An 18,063-nucleotide genomic window follows, 5' to 3' on the forward strand; every position below is an offset into this window, starting at 1 on the left:
AAGTAGTGTTCCTGTCCCCCTCCTGAAACCAATCAACACAAGATTTTTGCTTCCAAAAAATCTCCTCTTAAAGCTCCCATTCTTCCATTCCCTTAAGAGCCAAGGACTCAACTTTACTCATATCAAAGGTAAATCTTGGTCACAAATTTGATAGGTAATATTATCCAACTTGGTCTGAGCAACAATCTTCTGAGCATGTAGATTCTAAAATACTATTTATTCCATCTCTTAAGCTTGTACTTCATATGTTGAAGCCTCTTACTAAAAGTAAACATGGTCATTCTATGGGCAGGCTTCCCCTCATACCACCAATCCAACATAAGGTTTGGTAGAGACAAGTCTCTTAACCACATCAACTGAAGTTTGAAAGAGGAATTTTTGGTGACTTTGTAAGAGGTGATGGAGAGCTTAATAGGCTAGCAGTTAGAGCCCTTCCAGTCAAGAATTTTAGAACTGTTGGTCCACCTATTGTGCATCCAATAGCAGGACACCAAAAATCTATCAAGCCTTTCTGAGATAGCCTCGCCATGGCATCTCTAATTATTCCAAGTAAAGACACCATTGGTTGGCTTTACATCAATGAGATTCAAGGAGTCAATCATATCCCTAAGAAAATTTGAAGACAGGTCTAGCCTAGCTAACCCTCCTCATTTTTCATCCAAACTAGTAACAACATTAAAATCTTCAGCCATAATCCATGAGAGATAAGGGTCTAGGAATTGGATGAATCTAATATGAGCCCATATGGGACTTACTAGAGAAATCAATAGGAGCATAAATATTGGATAAAAGACACCTTTCTCTAGTCTCAAAACTAGAGGCAACCAAAGAAATGGAGGACTGGTTGGAAATCCACCATAAGGGGGAAACTCTCTTTGGGTTCTAGAAGCAAACCACTCCCCCCGAACCATTCAAAGCACCCACCCCCTACCAAGAGCCTTGGGACCAAATCTACAAAGCACAGTTAGCCAAACCATCCAATGTAAGCTTAGTTTCCTAAATAAAGACCACATCCAGAGACTAAGACTCAATTAAACTGGGAACAACCTTTTGTCTGGGGATTTTATTCAACCCCCTTACATTCCATGACAAAAAAATCATTTATGGGGTTGGGAGAAAAGAGAATCAATGGATTTTACTATCCTAGACTCAACCAAATTTTCACCCATTATCTTCACCTTCTTTTGATCAGTCTTCCTACCACTCTTTGATGGTCTGTCTAAAGGCCCCTTTTTGAAGGACTTTTTCTATATGTCGAAGACATGAGGTGCCTTGTTACACTTTATAGAATTTGAGGTCCCCTTAGGCATAAGGGGATCAAGAATCACCAAGAGTGATCCCGTCGAACCCTATGACCCTTAAAGTTTTCCAACATCCTAAATAAGATAAGGCAAATTGATATCCAACTATTCAACTTGTGGGTCCCCCTGCATCTAGAATCGGATCCTCCTTCTGCATATCTTCAACTGGAGTTTCATGCTAACCTTTGGCCCCAAAAGAGAGCTCCACTAGAATACCTTCCTCTTAGACCAAGGCCCCAAGAGAATCAAACATGTTAAAGGTGTCATCAGTCCACCTGTCCATCCACGTTCTCTTCTTACCCTTTCCTTTGTTATAGGCCTTAACCTGAATAAATCCCTTGCTATCAATAGGTCCATTAGATAAAGTTTCCTTCCCCTTGTCCTCCCTAGGGGATTTGGGGGTAGCCAAGGATGGGGACTTGTTCCTAGGGAATCTTCAATGTAGATGATCATATTCATGACAAATTCTACATCTAAATGGAAGGGTCTCACAATCCATCTGCTAGATCCAAGAAGATGATCCTAGACAAATCTCCATAGAATTTGGCAATGGATTATATAAATCAACTTTTACATAAATACGGGCATAAGAAATTACCTTATGATCTTGTGTCTAAGTAGCTGACCTCATAGGTATTCCAAGAAGCAAATAGATTGAGTAGAGGATATATTTCTTCTAGAATTCCAAAGGGAGTCTCAGTAGGTGAACCCATACTAGAACTCGCAAGGGGATCTCCTCAATAGAATTGAATCCCATGTGCCAAGGCTTGATGAAGAGTCCCACCTAGTTAAAGAAATAGGGGCCACCTTCAAAAGCCTTATTCCTATTCATCATGCTTGAAAAGATAACCATACAATAGTTATTAGCTACTAACAAAATCTCCATATCTCCTTCTAGGTTCCACACTCGACGAGCCCAAGATTCCAATATAGGAAAAGAAAGGTGAAGGCCCAAAAATTTATAGATAAGGGCATCGTTGCTCAAGTATTCAACATCCTCCAAGTCCTATTCCAGTTGAATAATTAAAATTGGCTGATCCTCTGATCTTTGCAAACATCCATTAACTTTTCTTAATCAAAGCATCTGTGTTGGAGGAATCACCTTCTCCCAATTGGGATGTACCATTCAATGCCTTATTATTGACATGCAACAAGACAACTCTCCCATCTCCATATCTCCTACATAAATCTGAGACAAGGCTAACCCTTGGTCCCCCATTCAACAACAAACCTAGATGCAACAGGAAGGAAAGGAAGATAGGGCAGAAGCTCCACACTTGCAGAAAATTGTAGGTCACCCTCCATGGATGTGCCCAAAGTGATGATCACACCAAAAAAATCCACCTGTGGGCTTGAATCCGGCCAAGCTAGTCATCCAACCAGCAGACACCCATGGTAATAGAACCTCAACCCTTGAAAACAGTAGCAAAGTCCTCCCAAACACCCACAAAAACCCCATCACAGGTCAACTAGGGCATCCAAGCCCTAATGCAGACTTGCACTTCGCATGCCATCATTTCATCTACAATACATACTATTAAATATGAGCTTGTTAGAGGATTTAGTTCACCCTATTAGGAGTGGTTTGGTTAGAGGTCTTCAAACACTTCAATCTTTAAATGTCACCTTGTTAGAGGATTTATAATCTGACTGTTAAGTCAATTCTGTAAGGAGCAAGGTATTTTTTAGTGGTTAATATTCACTTATTAGCTAGTTTTAGAAAATTTTGGCTGATAATTTGGCTAATAATTTAAGATTTAATGTAACCTAACTCACCACTTTTTTATAATATTTAACTCTAAAATATTTAAAATCACTCAATTATTTATTATTATTAAAAAATTTAAACTAAAAGATTTGCAACAATATTTGATACATGATTACATTTGACTCACCTAAATATTAAATATTACTAGAGAAATTAAAATTAATTCACCATTAATTATCATAATTATTATTTACTTTAGGGATATATCACTAATATTTAGTTTTCACTATTTATTTAAAATATAATGTAATGATCCTCATAATATTCCATGAGGTAAAAATGTTCAAATGTGATTTGTAATTTTTTGTGGTGATTAATGAACTTCCTAGTATTATTGAGATTTGCTAAGATATTATATGAAAAATTGTGAGTCAAAAATAATTGCCAATAAAAATAATATTTAAAATAGTAAAAATTGAGAGATTTTCCAATAGAAATAATTTTAATTTTCAAAATAATGAAAGATTCACCAATGATTTATATCTTTTTTCTGGAGGGGGTTTCTTAAAGTCTATCCTAGTTAGGAGATTTATTCACTACTATAATGATTAGAAGGTAATAGTAATTTAACCTAATTTATAAAGAAACCTCTTTTGTAGATTCAAATCTCTATTTTGGCTTGACCTCTAGATCCTTACTAATTAGAATATTCTTTGTAGCTTATCTTTCACACTTTCTTGCTCTTCCTTTTTCCTTTGATCACATATGTATCCATCTTATTTCATATCTCCACATATCCACACATCTTCTTGAACTTTCTTATATATCATAGTCTTTGTCAGGTCAGCTTGAATATCTTTCCAAATAATCATTAAACATCCAACAAGTTGGCCTCAATTATTTGATTAATTAATAAGTATATTATGTTGACACTCAACCACTTGGTTGATACTGGAAGTGCTTGGTTAATACTAAAAGTCATTCATTGAAAGAATTCTTGGTTAATATAGAAAGTCTTTCATTGAAAGATTTCTTAGTTAATACATATATCCTTCATTTCCTGACTACTCGATTAATATTGATTACCTTCATTGACTAGCTTCTTAGTTAATAGTGAGTATCCTTCATTGCCCAATTACTTGTTTAATATTGACATTTGTATAACATCAATGGCAACATACAATTTTGAAGAATTATTTCCAAAATTTCTTCCTTAATTACTTGAATCCAATGATCATCTTTACATGCCTCATCTATATTCTTGTTCAACTTGAGAAATCAAACACAATTCCTCATGTACTTTGTTTCTTGTCTTAACTCCCTTGTATTTGCTTCCAATAATCTATTCATTCAAGTGATTCTTTTCCAATTTTCTATTTGGTGTAGGAGTTTCTATCTCAACTCTTATCTCTTCTCTTGGTTTCAATCTTTGTTCATTTCTTTGCCCAACAACTTGAACATCATTCTGCAAGTCATTGTTAGTCTCAAAGAAAACATCAACATTTTATCTAACAAGCTTAGGATTACCTTATTCTACATCAAAAATATAATACAATATTATTTCTTTAACTCCAAACTTTTCATCCACTTTTATATTTGCAAATTCAACAATTATCTTGGTTCTCTGATTAAAACATCTATCAACTTTTCTTTTAAATGAATAAACAAGGAACATGCTGTTGGTTTCTGATTTAAGAGATTTGTAATTAATGCTAGGAAAACAATAAATATCATATTACCTATGTTTTAATTACTTCCCATGTTGGGTACATCTTATTTGAGTCTGGACTAACTTAACAAAGCACTTATGCTTTCTACACTTTAGGTTTTGCTAAACCAAGGTGGGTTACCAAAGGATTTGAAAAGTTTTTTATGAATAGTGCTCTATAATACAAACCCTTTATAGAAGATTTTGGTCTTGAAACTTCTTGAAATTGCTAACTAAATGAAAAGTCAATAATATCCAGTGATGAACTTGACAGATTTATGCAACAAGCAATGACCAACTTTACATTCTATTATGACAATAATTCTTTAATGATTTTCATTTATGAAAATGTGTTCATGCTAAGATAAGATTGATATTTCTTTATTTCTTCAACTAAAAGACCAATGCCTTAATCCATTTTTAAAAACAGATTTATATCAGCTAACATTTAGATTTATTTAATTGACTTGCAATTAAATATATCAACTTAAAATCTCCAAATCCTATACTTATCATATCTCTTTCATACCATAAATGATCCTATCATTCCATAGAAATATTTACTTAATTCTTTGAATTAAAATCAACTTTGAAATGATATACAACTCATTAAATTGCATTTGAATAAAATGAAACTCGTTCATTCATTCTCAAAATCACAAAAGCATAAAAATGGAGATAGAATTTTGAGACACAAATACCCTGCAATGCTTTCTTGTATTAACTTATTTGAAAATAATACATAGTTATGATATGATATTTATGATAGAGATATGAGACTAAACCAGACTTCCATTAATCTCAAACTTCTATAGAAATACATAAAAAAACTTAGCAAAATTCTAGACCGACTCAAAATGATATGTATAATCACAGAATAAGAATTTGGACCCTTTTACCATGCGTTGGGAATCCTGTTAAAGAAGAAGGATTGTAACAAGCTTTAGGCTAGAAAGGACTTACACATGTCAAGTTACTACTTGTGACAATGTTATTTCATAAAAGACACAAAAACAACAAGAGAAAATCTGGAGATAGCGAAAACTTGGACAGTTGTCATTGTAGATGTTTATGATCAATTTCTTTGTTTGAAATGTGAGACAACCCATAGTAGGTGAACCCCAAAGATAAGGTATCTCATTGAATTAGTTGTTCTTCCTCTATTTGCTAATGCATCTTCTTCCAACTCATTCAATCGCTATCTCTAGATGGAAATGCCTTAATATCAAGTACAACTTCCCATGTGGTAATGTCAGTTTTGATGTCTAGCAAGGTGTCTCCTCTAATAGTGTTCAACTCATTTAGATATTTGTTCCATTTTGAATCTATTATATCTTTAACCTTTGTAATTGTTTTATTCATGTCCATTTCAATTTTGTACAGGATATCAATCATGTCATATATTGTTGCCACATTAGTTTCATCATTATAGTAAGAAAAAAACCTCTTGTACTTCAAAATATCCTCAAAATATGTAGAGCACTCCTACCATTCTTTCAAGTTACCTTCATCATTAACAATTTTTGGCACAAATCTAGGTGTACCTTTAGCAATGGTTTTCATCTTATTTTGGATTATTTGCATATTTCCCAAGAAGAAAGCATCCAACTCCTTAATCTTATAAAAAAAAATTTAATTGGAATAATAATTTATTTTGGCAATTCCTTCTTCTATGTTAACATTGGAACAATTTTATCAAATAATTGCATGTAGGGACCCAATTTAGTAAATAGAGGGGAAAGAAAATATAGGGCCTTTGAACATTGGTATTCAACACCTTGTAGTGAGATGTAACTACTATGGATGTTTTGTAAGATTTATAGTAGGAAACCTATTTTGTGGGAAAGCATATTTTCCATTGTGCTTATCTCCACTTTCTTATCTATTTCTTTTTCATCCACATTCATGTCCATTGGTTGACTTTCCATTACACCCATGTCTGGCACATCTCCTTATGTTTGTGTCTCTTTATCATTGACCTCTTTAATGGGTCTGGTAATAGCCTTCAATATTTTTACCTCATTTTCTAGAGTAGAATTTCTTTGTTCCAATTCATATGTCTTCTTCATTTCCTCCTCATACTATTTTTTGGTTTCTATATATTTTCCATAGGCCTAATACAGTTTTTGTTCTAGTAAATCCTTTTTAATTTTTCCCATAAGTGACACTATATTCATCATATTATATATCTAATCTCCAAAAGTGGAATGGGTATTCCATAAAATTATATTTTCTTGTGGTGAATCTTTTATTTCCATTAATGTTGATTTGTCATATTATGAAGCAATATTCCATATTTTCATTGTTTGGGAATGAATGTTAAAACTAGATTTGTTTAACTCTTCAGGTAGATTGACATCTTCAAAAGATATAGATCTTTCTTGTCTCTTGATCTATTCAAGCATGATAGATGAACTCATTTCCTAGCTAGGGAACAATAGCATTTCAATTTTTATCACTAATTTTTGGCTTCTTCCACAGTGAGAGTTTCACTATTAGGATCATATTCTTGTAATTTTCCCTCCAGCTCAGCCACCTTTTTTGAATCTCCTAGTTGTATTTGCAAATTCAATTAATTTTTCTTCAATTTAAAAAGAAAGATTTTTAATTCTTCAATTGTGATAAAATCATCATCACTTAGAAATTCCTGAGCTTGTATGAATCTATCATCAATCATCTTGGCCTCAAGATCAATCATCTTGGCCTCCTCTCAATTTTAGTGGCTTGACTCATCAAAATCTATGGCTTAAATGGTCAAAGTATTTTCTTCTTCTTGGCATGATTTTGAGATCCTTTCCCTAACCTTATGTGGTATCTCAATTAATTTTTGTTTCTTTTTGCCTCCTTGGGCCCATGCTAAGCTTTCTAGTTTCTCCTCTTCTTTATCGACCTCTAGCACAATATCTTATTCATGAGACTTAGGCTCCAATCTATCTGTCACTTCTAGAGGCACTTGGGCTATTATTTCTTGAAAATTATGAAGGCATTTATTATACCTATCAAAGTATCTTTCTTTGTGATAAAAACCCTTGAATGAAGGGTCAATCCTTTTCATCTCTTCTTCAATTGCTATTATTTATCTCCACTTCATAGTTATACCCCTACATACTTTTTTTTCCAAACAATCAGTGATGACATCCTCTTCCCATATTTTTTCTCAAGGGAAAATTGTATCCCCTCATCTATCTCAAGGTTATCCTGGCAACATCATTAGGATCATAGGTTCTTGCAGACCTAGTTGGTAACTTAAACTCTCTAATTAATGCATCAATGACCTCAACTACATCCTTTCCTATATTAAAATCTCCTATTTCAAAATTTCTACAAACAAAATTTCCCTTTAGGGTATTTTTTAATGGTGAATATTCATAATTTTGCAAATTTTAGAAATTTTTTGCTAGCAATTTGGCTAATAATTTAAGATTTAATGCAACCTACATCACAACATTTTAATCAAATTTAGTTCTAAAATATTTAAAATCGTTTAATAATTTATTTTATTAAAAAAATTAAACTCAAAGATTCACCACAATATTTGATACATGATTAGATTCAATTCACATAAATATTATATATTATTGAAGAAATTAAAATTAATTCACCAATAATTATTATAATTATTAGTTACTTTAAGGATATATTATCAATATTTAGTTTTCACCATTGATTTAAAATATAATGTAATTATCCTCAGAAATTCCATGAGATAAAGCATGTTCAGTTTTGATTTGTAATATTCCATGATGAGTAGCGAACTTCCTATTATTATTAAGATTCGCCAATATTTTCTACTTAAAAATTATGATTCCAAAATAACTACCAATGTAAATAATATTTAAAATAATTTTTTTGAGGGATTCACCAATAAAAATAATTTAGCTTTTTAAAATAATGAAAGATTCACCAATAATTTATATCTTTTTATATAGGGGGGTTTCTTAAAGTTTACCTGGGTCCCCTTTTGGATAGTGAGCCCTAAGTATTCCCTATTCATCAAAAATACTTGGTAGAAAAACTCAATAATTCCCAATCTTTCAGGGAGATATTTGAGAAAAAGATGATGTGGTTGTGGGCAGACGTAAATCCTTATTATAGAAAAAATGTTTCCCCAATCATGTCCTAGTTTTCTATCCTCATTATTACACCTAGATGGTTTAAGAAATTTTCTCACAACCCTTGGGACCCTCTTAGTTATATCACTTAGCATATTTAAAATAGGATACACAAAATAATTGTAAAAAGCAAGATAATTTGTATAAGGGTAAAAAAAATTCCATCCCCTTCTCCAACATTTCACAAGTAAATTTTCTCTCATTTTCTTCGTTTCTTCAATGAAACTTGGGTTTATATACCCCACATTCTTGTATAGGATCACATGCATCAACAATGAATATTTGTTAAAATTGAAATTCTTTAGTTCTCCCTATTATGAATCAATAATTTCATTGTGGATAACATTGAATATTTGAGTGACAAAATTAAATCCAACATTTGTGCATTGATTGTGTATATCCAATGCCATTATATACAAAGAGCTAGGACCATTCATCATCCCATCCAATCCTATTAATTTTTTCAAATTGAAGATAATGTGTTGGAGATATCTTTTGAAGTATTCAAGGGGCATGAAATCCCCTACTTTCTTTGGAATCTCAACCTTCTCCTTCTTGGACATAGGGATATGTTTCCTCATGATCCTCCTAGTGATAAAACTCTTTTGTGTCTTGAAAGTTTCTTCAAGTTTCTCCAACTCAATAATACAAGTCATGTATCCTCCTAAATCAAAATCCTTTATGAGATTCTCCTCATCCAATGTGCACATTATACTTCTATCCTTCTTATGAAATGCATAGCTTACTAGATTATATGATTTAATCAAAGCCTTTAGTAGATCTACGTTGACAAAAACTTTTGGTACAATTAGCTTACCCAAATTATTATTCCGAGGATTTGAAATTGGAGGTTTACACACCCTTTTGTTTTAGAAGAACCAAAATAATTCATTTCCATTTGTTTTAGGCACTATTGCATCTCTGCAAAAATTGTATAAATGCATCAATTTTCTCAATTGCATTTTTACCAATATTAAAATCTCCTACTTTGAAATTTCTACAAACAAAGTCCCCTTTTAGATAGTGGGCCCTAAGTATTCCATATTCATCAAAATTAGTTGGTAGAATGATTGAAAAATTACCAATCTTTCATGTGCATATTTGGGCAAAAGATGAGGTGGCTACAAGCATCCATAAACCCTTATTATAGAACAATTTTCAAATAGAAAAATGCTTACCTATTCATGTCCCAATTTTCTATCCTTGTCATAGCACCTAGGTGGTTTAAGAAATTTCCTCATAGCCCTTGGGGCCCTCTTAGTTACATCACCTAGCATATTTAAAATATGATACACAAAATTATTGTAAAAAGTAAGCGAATTTGCATAAGGATAAAAAATTTCCATACCCTTATCCAACATTGCATAGGTAAATTTTCTATCATTTCCTTTGTTCCTTCAATGAGACTTGGGTTTATACCCCACATTTATAGGATCATATGCATCAACAACAAATATTGGTGAAACTTAAAATTATTTAGTTCTCCCTATTGTGCAACAATAATCTCATTATAGAAAGCATTGCTTATGTGAGTGAAAAAATCATATCTAACATTTGTATATTGATCCTGTATATTCAATGTCACTATATACAAAGAACCAAGAGCATTCATGGTCCCATCCAATCCCATTACTTTATTTAGACTATAGATAATATATTGGATATATCTTCTAAAGTATTCAAGAGGCTTGAAATCCCCTACCTTCTTTGGAATCTCACCCTTCTCCTTCTTTGACATAGGTATATGTTTCCTCATGAACCTCCCAGTGGGAAAACTCTTTTGTGTCTTAAAATTTTCTTGAAGTTTCTCCAACTCTAATACAAGTCATGGGTCCTCCTAAATCAAAAACCTATATGAAAGTCTCCCTATCCAATGTGTACAACATACTTCTATCCTTTTAGAATATAAAGTCTACCAATATAATGGAGAGTGGGGGGAGGCAGGGTGAATCATTTATCCAACTATTATCACAATTATCAACCTTATTAAACTTTAACCAGATGAGCAATATAATCAGCAATGATAACAAGATACTCATACACAATAACAGTAGATATGGTAACTAGGGAAACTCTTGATCAGAGGAAAAACCCTGGTGGGGATGGTACCCACAAAATGATGTTCTAATTTAAGTATTCCTTATTAGAGGATGAACCCTATTAGGAGTCCATGAAATAAATTCAGTACATATCAATCCATAATAGGAGACTTTGAATTCCTGTTAGGAGATTCCAACCCCATTAGGATTTGCACCAACCCTGTTAGGAGTTGTAGAAGGCAGATGGACCCACTATCCAAACAGCTTTAGGGGCAAGACTAATGAACCCACTATCCAAATGATCTATGTATTTTTCCTTTCAGAATAATAGAATTGAACTACACTTTTACTTCCTATTCCTCCACCAGTACATTTTGACAAATATGTGACTACAAATTTTAGTCACACCACTAAAATTTTTAGTGACGTGACTAAAGTGATCACATTCTACTATTTCTTTATAGTTTACAACTATTGGTGACTACATAAGTGACTAATTTAGTCACTAGGTATAATCACAAGATTGACCAAATAAAAATGACTGAGTAAACTACCAAATAAATGGCTAAATAGATTATTGAAAAATTACTCACTAATAATTAGTCACCTAAACAAAACCTACTAAATAAATGACTATATAGTTAGTCACTAATAATCAATCACACAAACAAAAATAAAGAAATTAAATATTGTACTCATTTATAATAATATTTGATAAACTATCATTTATTTTATTATTAATATATAAATTAGAAGTTCCATTTCACTAGAAATGCTTGTTCACTAATAAGATTTCACCAATTAATCATAGACTAACTGACCTACTTAGATTATTTTTAAACTGTATTCATTTGCCTACATTATTAACTATAGTATGGTTTTCTCTTTCCTATAAACTTTATTAACATATTTTTGTGCATATTTTTTAAACTTGTTTTTAACTCATTCTTATAATGATATTGTGTAGTTTGACATGTACATGTTCAAGGGTCTTTTGAACAACTACAGTTAGGATGTGAAATGTGCAATATTGACTCATTTTATATGGCTATTTAAATAAGTCACAAGTTTGATAGGAATTGTCAACAAATCACAATCAATATGTGGTTAAAGGGAAGTTAATTGTGACATGCATAAAAGATGTTTAAAAGATAGCTTTGCAACCATGGAAGTGATCAAGTTGTTATAATTAATCATGATTGTGAATCATTTGACCCAAGCACATAATTATAATTTCTAGAGACACCCATATACTTACAAAGATACACCAAAAATGAAAGTCATTAGAAAATACAACATTCATTATATATGGAATTCATTGAAGATTTCTATCAGTTTGCAGAACATGACATACATTCTTGGATACTTTACATGGATTCCTACATAAGGTCCAATGCATTCCAAGATTAATCCTAGGTAAGTTATAATTGAATAAGATTTTGAGATGATGATGTTACAAAGTAGCCTTCAAAGTATATTACAAATATTAGGAGTTTAGAGTAGTGCCTCTTTCTTTAACTAAATTAGCTTTTTTGGGAAGGTATTGTCAATTTGTGAAAAAGATGGGAAAGGAATTCATATTATTCTATAATGAATTTGAAGACAATGAGACCCTCTAGAACATAGCCAAATTTGAGGACATCCTCAACAATGAACTCAAATTATAATCTAAATATTTAAATTTATCAAATTTTATAAATTAATAATGGACTGAATATTTTAAATATTATGTATTAGTTTATCCAATATTAATTTTTTAATTTTTAAAAAATGAAATAACAACATAAAATCATATTAAAAATTTATTTTTTATATTTTTATTTATATTAGTATTTTTAATCTATAGTCCCTTTCCTATTAATTAAATATTAAATTAGATCAAACAAAAAAATTATAAATATTTTAAAATTTCTTTACAACCAAAAAAAATATTTTCATCACTCTTTTTAAATTATAATTTTTTTAATCAAATAATTTTCGAATAAAATGAAAGATTAGAAATAACTCTTTTACTTTTTTTACATTTTATTCTCTTATTTCTCAAATTCACATTGAGAGGTAAATAAAGAGAACAAGAGAAGACAAATAGTGTTTGAAAAAGCAAACATTGAGTTCAAAGGGAGTTCATAGAGAAAATCCTAATAAGAGAATCAAGAGAAAATTGAAGCTCTGAGAAACTTATCTTTCCATGGGGATACAATAATTGGAATGGCCCCATGATATCAAAGATTGCAAATGGAAGGGCACAATTTGGTAGTACAATTTTATTGTAGGGATTAAACTTGGGGTCAGAGTAGTATCAAGAGACACTGTGTAATTCCTAACCTATTCACAAGTCTCACTGTTCTGGTAGTGGCATTGGAGCTATGGGTTTAGAGAGCACTAGAAGATCAATCCTGGATGGGGAATTTGAGCAACCATACACATGAGATGGGGACTTATAAGGTGAGTAGGAGAAGGAAGAGGAGGAGGAGGTTCTTGGTAGTCCAAAAAATGAATTCCTGATTGCCCTTTTGGCAATGTCATTAGGTAAGAACCTTACTTCTAATTTCTTCTACCAAATTGAATTTTCATCCAATTTTAGCATTTTATTGTGTTTCTTGGGGATTGAACATTGCAATTAGCTTAAAAATTTACACATCATTTAATCCCAAGTCAGAAATTCTTTCCACTATGTTATCTACATCAACATTTTCAAGTTTTATTACCTACTATTCTTTCACCTTGTTTGATAGTTGTACTTATAAGTTTAGTAAGAATAATAGTCTTTCTTGTACCTACCCACTCTAAGATTACATCCAAATAAAAGAAGAATTACTTGTTACCTTTTAGATCATAATATATTTATTTGGAGTACTTGGTATAATGCCAAAACCATTTAATCATTTTATGGCCTCTTATAGGATTAGTAGTCTGATTAGTCTTTTTCTTGATGTATTGAAATGCTTCTGGAAAAAAACTATGTGAGCTTTCTTGATCAATTATACTATACCCCCCATCCAACATTATTAGAATATTCATAAACATAAAGACTTGTGAAAAGTGTTTGAAATCTAAATTTATAGAACTACTTGGAGTATTTTATGATTCCTATATGTTATCAATATTGTTCAACATTTTAATGCAAGGATCATGACCTTTATGGAAGCTTTGTGCTATATTTGAAGAAATTAAGTGAGAACTTTCTACCTTTTGAGTGCACATGTCATTTTTTTTCTTTTAAATTTTACCAACTACTTCTCCCACTATAATAGATTATATTTAGACTCATAGTTTATATTATTACAACCTTTAAAAGGTTATAAGTTTTCATTTTTGACATGCACAAGTTATAGAGGCTTGGTTTTCAGTTGTATTGCTACAAATAATATTGGTTTATAGATACTATTTTGTGTAACTTTTTAGATATCAAATATTTTTTTAATTAGTATAGTGGAGTTTATATTATAAGTATAATTTAATTCATAAACAAAAACCCTAGGTTTTTTTTTGTAATGTAGAGTCTTCCTTCAAATCTCATCTCAAATCTCTCTATTATTTTTTGAACCAATCCATATTAATTTCATAACTCTTATATAGATTAAGAAATGCTTTCGATATATTGGTAAAAGTGCATCATGTTCTATAATCTTTATTAGATTCTTGCATATCAAATATTGTGTAGTTATGGTATGTCACTAAGAAAACATCATATACAAAATATGGATTTTAATTAATTTTTCATAAACATGCAAAGATTTTATATATTTTATATTGTAGAACATTCCAAATATTAGTTAATATTGTTGAAAATGGTGGCAAAGAAAACAAGAAAGTGCAGTGTCTTCCATGTCCAACAATCAACTATAGAATGTCTACAAGTCAAAATTTTGATCTTTGAGTGCCTTCAACCATGTAAATGAGCTCCTTGTATATTGAACTAAATTTGAATTTTGTAATGTTTAAGTGTTTGAGACTTGTAGGATATTTTTAGCCTACATTCACCTACCTTGAGGGATATCCATTATTTGAGTTATTTTTAACTGAAGTTGGTTGAAGCTTAGGTCGACTTGTATTAACCCTAGATAGGACATGAAATACAACTTTCATTCATAGATTGAGTTCATTTATTTGGATTTTGCTTCTTTGTTTCCTTCATTCCATCATTAATAATAACAAAAGATGGATGATTGTATATGTTAGTGTTCAAAGTGATGTTATTATCTTTTGAATTTACAAGATTTAAATTTATTTGTGAGATGCATTTATACATCTATATTTATTGGTATTTAAAGAGGGTTCTATAAAGTTCCTCAACTAGAAACTACGATAGGTACATATAGAGATACATCGACTCAAGCTGACTCTATTAGATATAGGACATGACATGGAAAAGATACGCCAAAGTTGAAGATTCTTGTCATTTTTCATCTCATAGTTTTTCAATTCCTCCAATGCAAAGAGGAATTAATCAATAGATAGCTTCATCCACTCTATCAAAAGGAATAAGCTCACCTTCAGACAAGTGGAAAGGGTTGTGTCCATGCACAGTAGCTTTGTCTTAAAATCTATAAAACTTTAGATTCTCAATTGACTCCAATTCCATAGTAGTATGTGAATCTTGATGACACTAACCAGATAAAGGAGAAGGTAGCACATGTGGATTCTTTGAAGTTCTATTGGATGTGGCAACCGCTTGTATTGGCATTGGCTCAAAGTCAATGCTCCAATTGATGTTGATCGAGGAAGGACACATACTTTTTATGTTTTTGTCACTATATAGTTAAAATTTGCAGCATTTGAGAATTTTATTGTATTATATAATATGAGCATTGACAATGGATTATGAAAGAAACTAGATTATGACATGTATAGTTTGTTCAACTCTCCTATAAAATCTTAATTGAACAAAAACGTTATGTATGGAGGATCTTAAATGTGTACAATGAGTGTCTTATCAATGTTATCATATGAATATATGAAATTTTCCTATGTTCATTATACAGCCACCCCCAAGTTACTAAACCCCATAATGACCTAAATAAAAATCCATCCCTAAAAATCACCTCCCCATCCCCATAATGGAAACTTGGTGGAACATAGATATAGGAAAAATATCAAGAATCACATGCCATTATTGTTTTACTACTTTGAATACACATAGACATAGAATTGTGGAGCCATCTACTCTCAAAATCATCTTTGTAGCCTCTATTTCTAAAAGAAAAACAACTTATTTTATTTTGAATGACTCGTGAATTCTTAGCTTTTCTATGTCTCAGTAGCTCCTATTATGACATTAATCCTTGTCATGTTGTCTTCTTTTTGATGGTCTACAAAAAGCTATATGACTAAATTTACACTAACCAATCCAACATTGTGTTCTATAATGGTTGGAATTTCCCTGAGTGCATGTGTGAAAGAATCAATGGCAAGAGACTTATTTCCAAGTGTACTCATTTTAAATTTTAATCTTATCCACTTGCTTTTCCATGAGCATTTTAGGCCAACCACCACCAAGAAGTATTCTACTATCTTATGTATTTTGAACAAGTATGCATAATGCATCATATGGAGACCTCTCAACCTCATCCAAAACATGAAAACTTGCTTCTCATAAGACTATGGTGCCAAAATCCTCAAATGTGAATTAGTTTTTCCTCTCCAATCTTGATTTCTACAATAGTTTTACAATGACCAAGTTTAATTGATTCTAGAATGTCAAATGTTGAAGCAATTTTTCCTCCAATTACAAGAGCCAAATGTTCAATACCATTAAAATCAGCATGTTGAATGGAAACTATACCAACATCAACAAAAATCTTTGTAGTAAAATTATATATGAACTATCTATTTACAAAACAATTGATTGTGTGTACAATGATATTCTACACCTTTCTCCTCATTTGCTCTCTCTAGTACCTCATTCCCTACCACTTTTTCCATTGAATCTACATGTACACAAGCTCCATATATTTTATTCTTGTTAGAATTGATAGAGGTATTAACTATCATTTTTTTTTTTTTGTATTTTCAATATCCTTTGGCTGACTACACCAATATTTTTGTCTAATATGAACCCTTTATCCAAGAATAAATCCTTTAATGAACCTCCTACTTTTTAAATAATCTATATTGCTTCAGAATTTGTGCCACCCTTAAGCTACATTACTACATTAGCAATTAACTTTGCAAAACACTCCTTGTCCTGTGCAAGGATTTTTAGGCTCATTATCTAACTGTGTAATTAACATCAGATTTGTATAGACTAAGATCCAAATTATATTGAATATGAAATGAAGTTTGAATTAGTTTCTAGTTGGTTGTGTAAGTGTGAAACTCCATTAATGGTTTTGGTAGTATAACACTCAACTTTGCATTTTTTGTTAACACTGTATAATTTCTTCATTGAAAATGTGTTGATATCAATTCCCTTTGTGGTCTATGGCTAAATAAATAGTGATTTCATATTATTTTTGGCAAGGAACCAATGATTTAATTCTATTAAAATAGTATGGAGAATCATATTTATCAATTTATTTCCTTGATTTTGGTTGGCATTAGTTTCTGAATCCATTTATTATTCTAAATAGTGACAAAGGCTGATTTTACCATTTACAAAGCAATATGTGTATTGGTTAATTACTGATCTTTCATGACCTAGAATAGGAACCAATTGTTTTTTTTGTGTACTATACTTCCAAATTAGTCCCTTTGTGTATCAGGTTCCTAGAAAATAAATGGGTTGAAAAATTAAATCATTAGTTTTGAAATGTGAACCGATTCATGGATTCAAAGGAAAAAACTAGTTTTTATGATTTGAGTTGCTAGACTATTAGGTTCAAGAATGGCATAGAGTTCCAATTTATATGGGCTAATTCATAGTCTAAAGACATGGTATTTATTCAAATCTTGAATCTAAAGTTATCTAATTCCTTTGAGAAGATTTTGGGCTTGTATTAATATGTTTTTTTTGGAATTTGGAATGCTCTATATAGAACTTATTCTTTATTCCCAGATTCCCTTTTAGTGAGATTTTTTTTTTTCAAGAAATCTAAAATATTAAGAGCTTTTTAATATTTTAAAGGAATCAATATCTTATACAGATTTTTATTTAGAGTTTTATGACATTGTGGAGTAGATTGGGAGCTGCAAATTCAGATTTTAATAATAAAATTGGTGATCAATATTAATGGGGATAGATTTTGGATTTAAG

General features: G+C 31.2%; 1 pseudogene; it reads right to left on the reverse strand.

The window, feature by feature from the left end:
• Positions 1–16,080: 16,080 nt before the first annotated feature.
• Positions 16,081–17,079, reverse strand: LOC149567626 (T-complex protein 1 subunit beta pseudogene; annotated as a pseudogene).
• Between the last annotated feature and the right edge of the window lie 984 nt (positions 17,080–18,063).

Source organism: Cupressus sempervirens, chromosome 3, assembly GCF_028749045.1.
Source record: "Cupressus sempervirens isolate cs-2001-9-10 chromosome 3, ASM2874904v1, whole genome shotgun sequence".
In the NCBI taxonomy this organism is placed as follows: domain Eukaryota; kingdom Viridiplantae; phylum Streptophyta; class Pinopsida; order Cupressales; family Cupressaceae; genus Cupressus; species Cupressus sempervirens.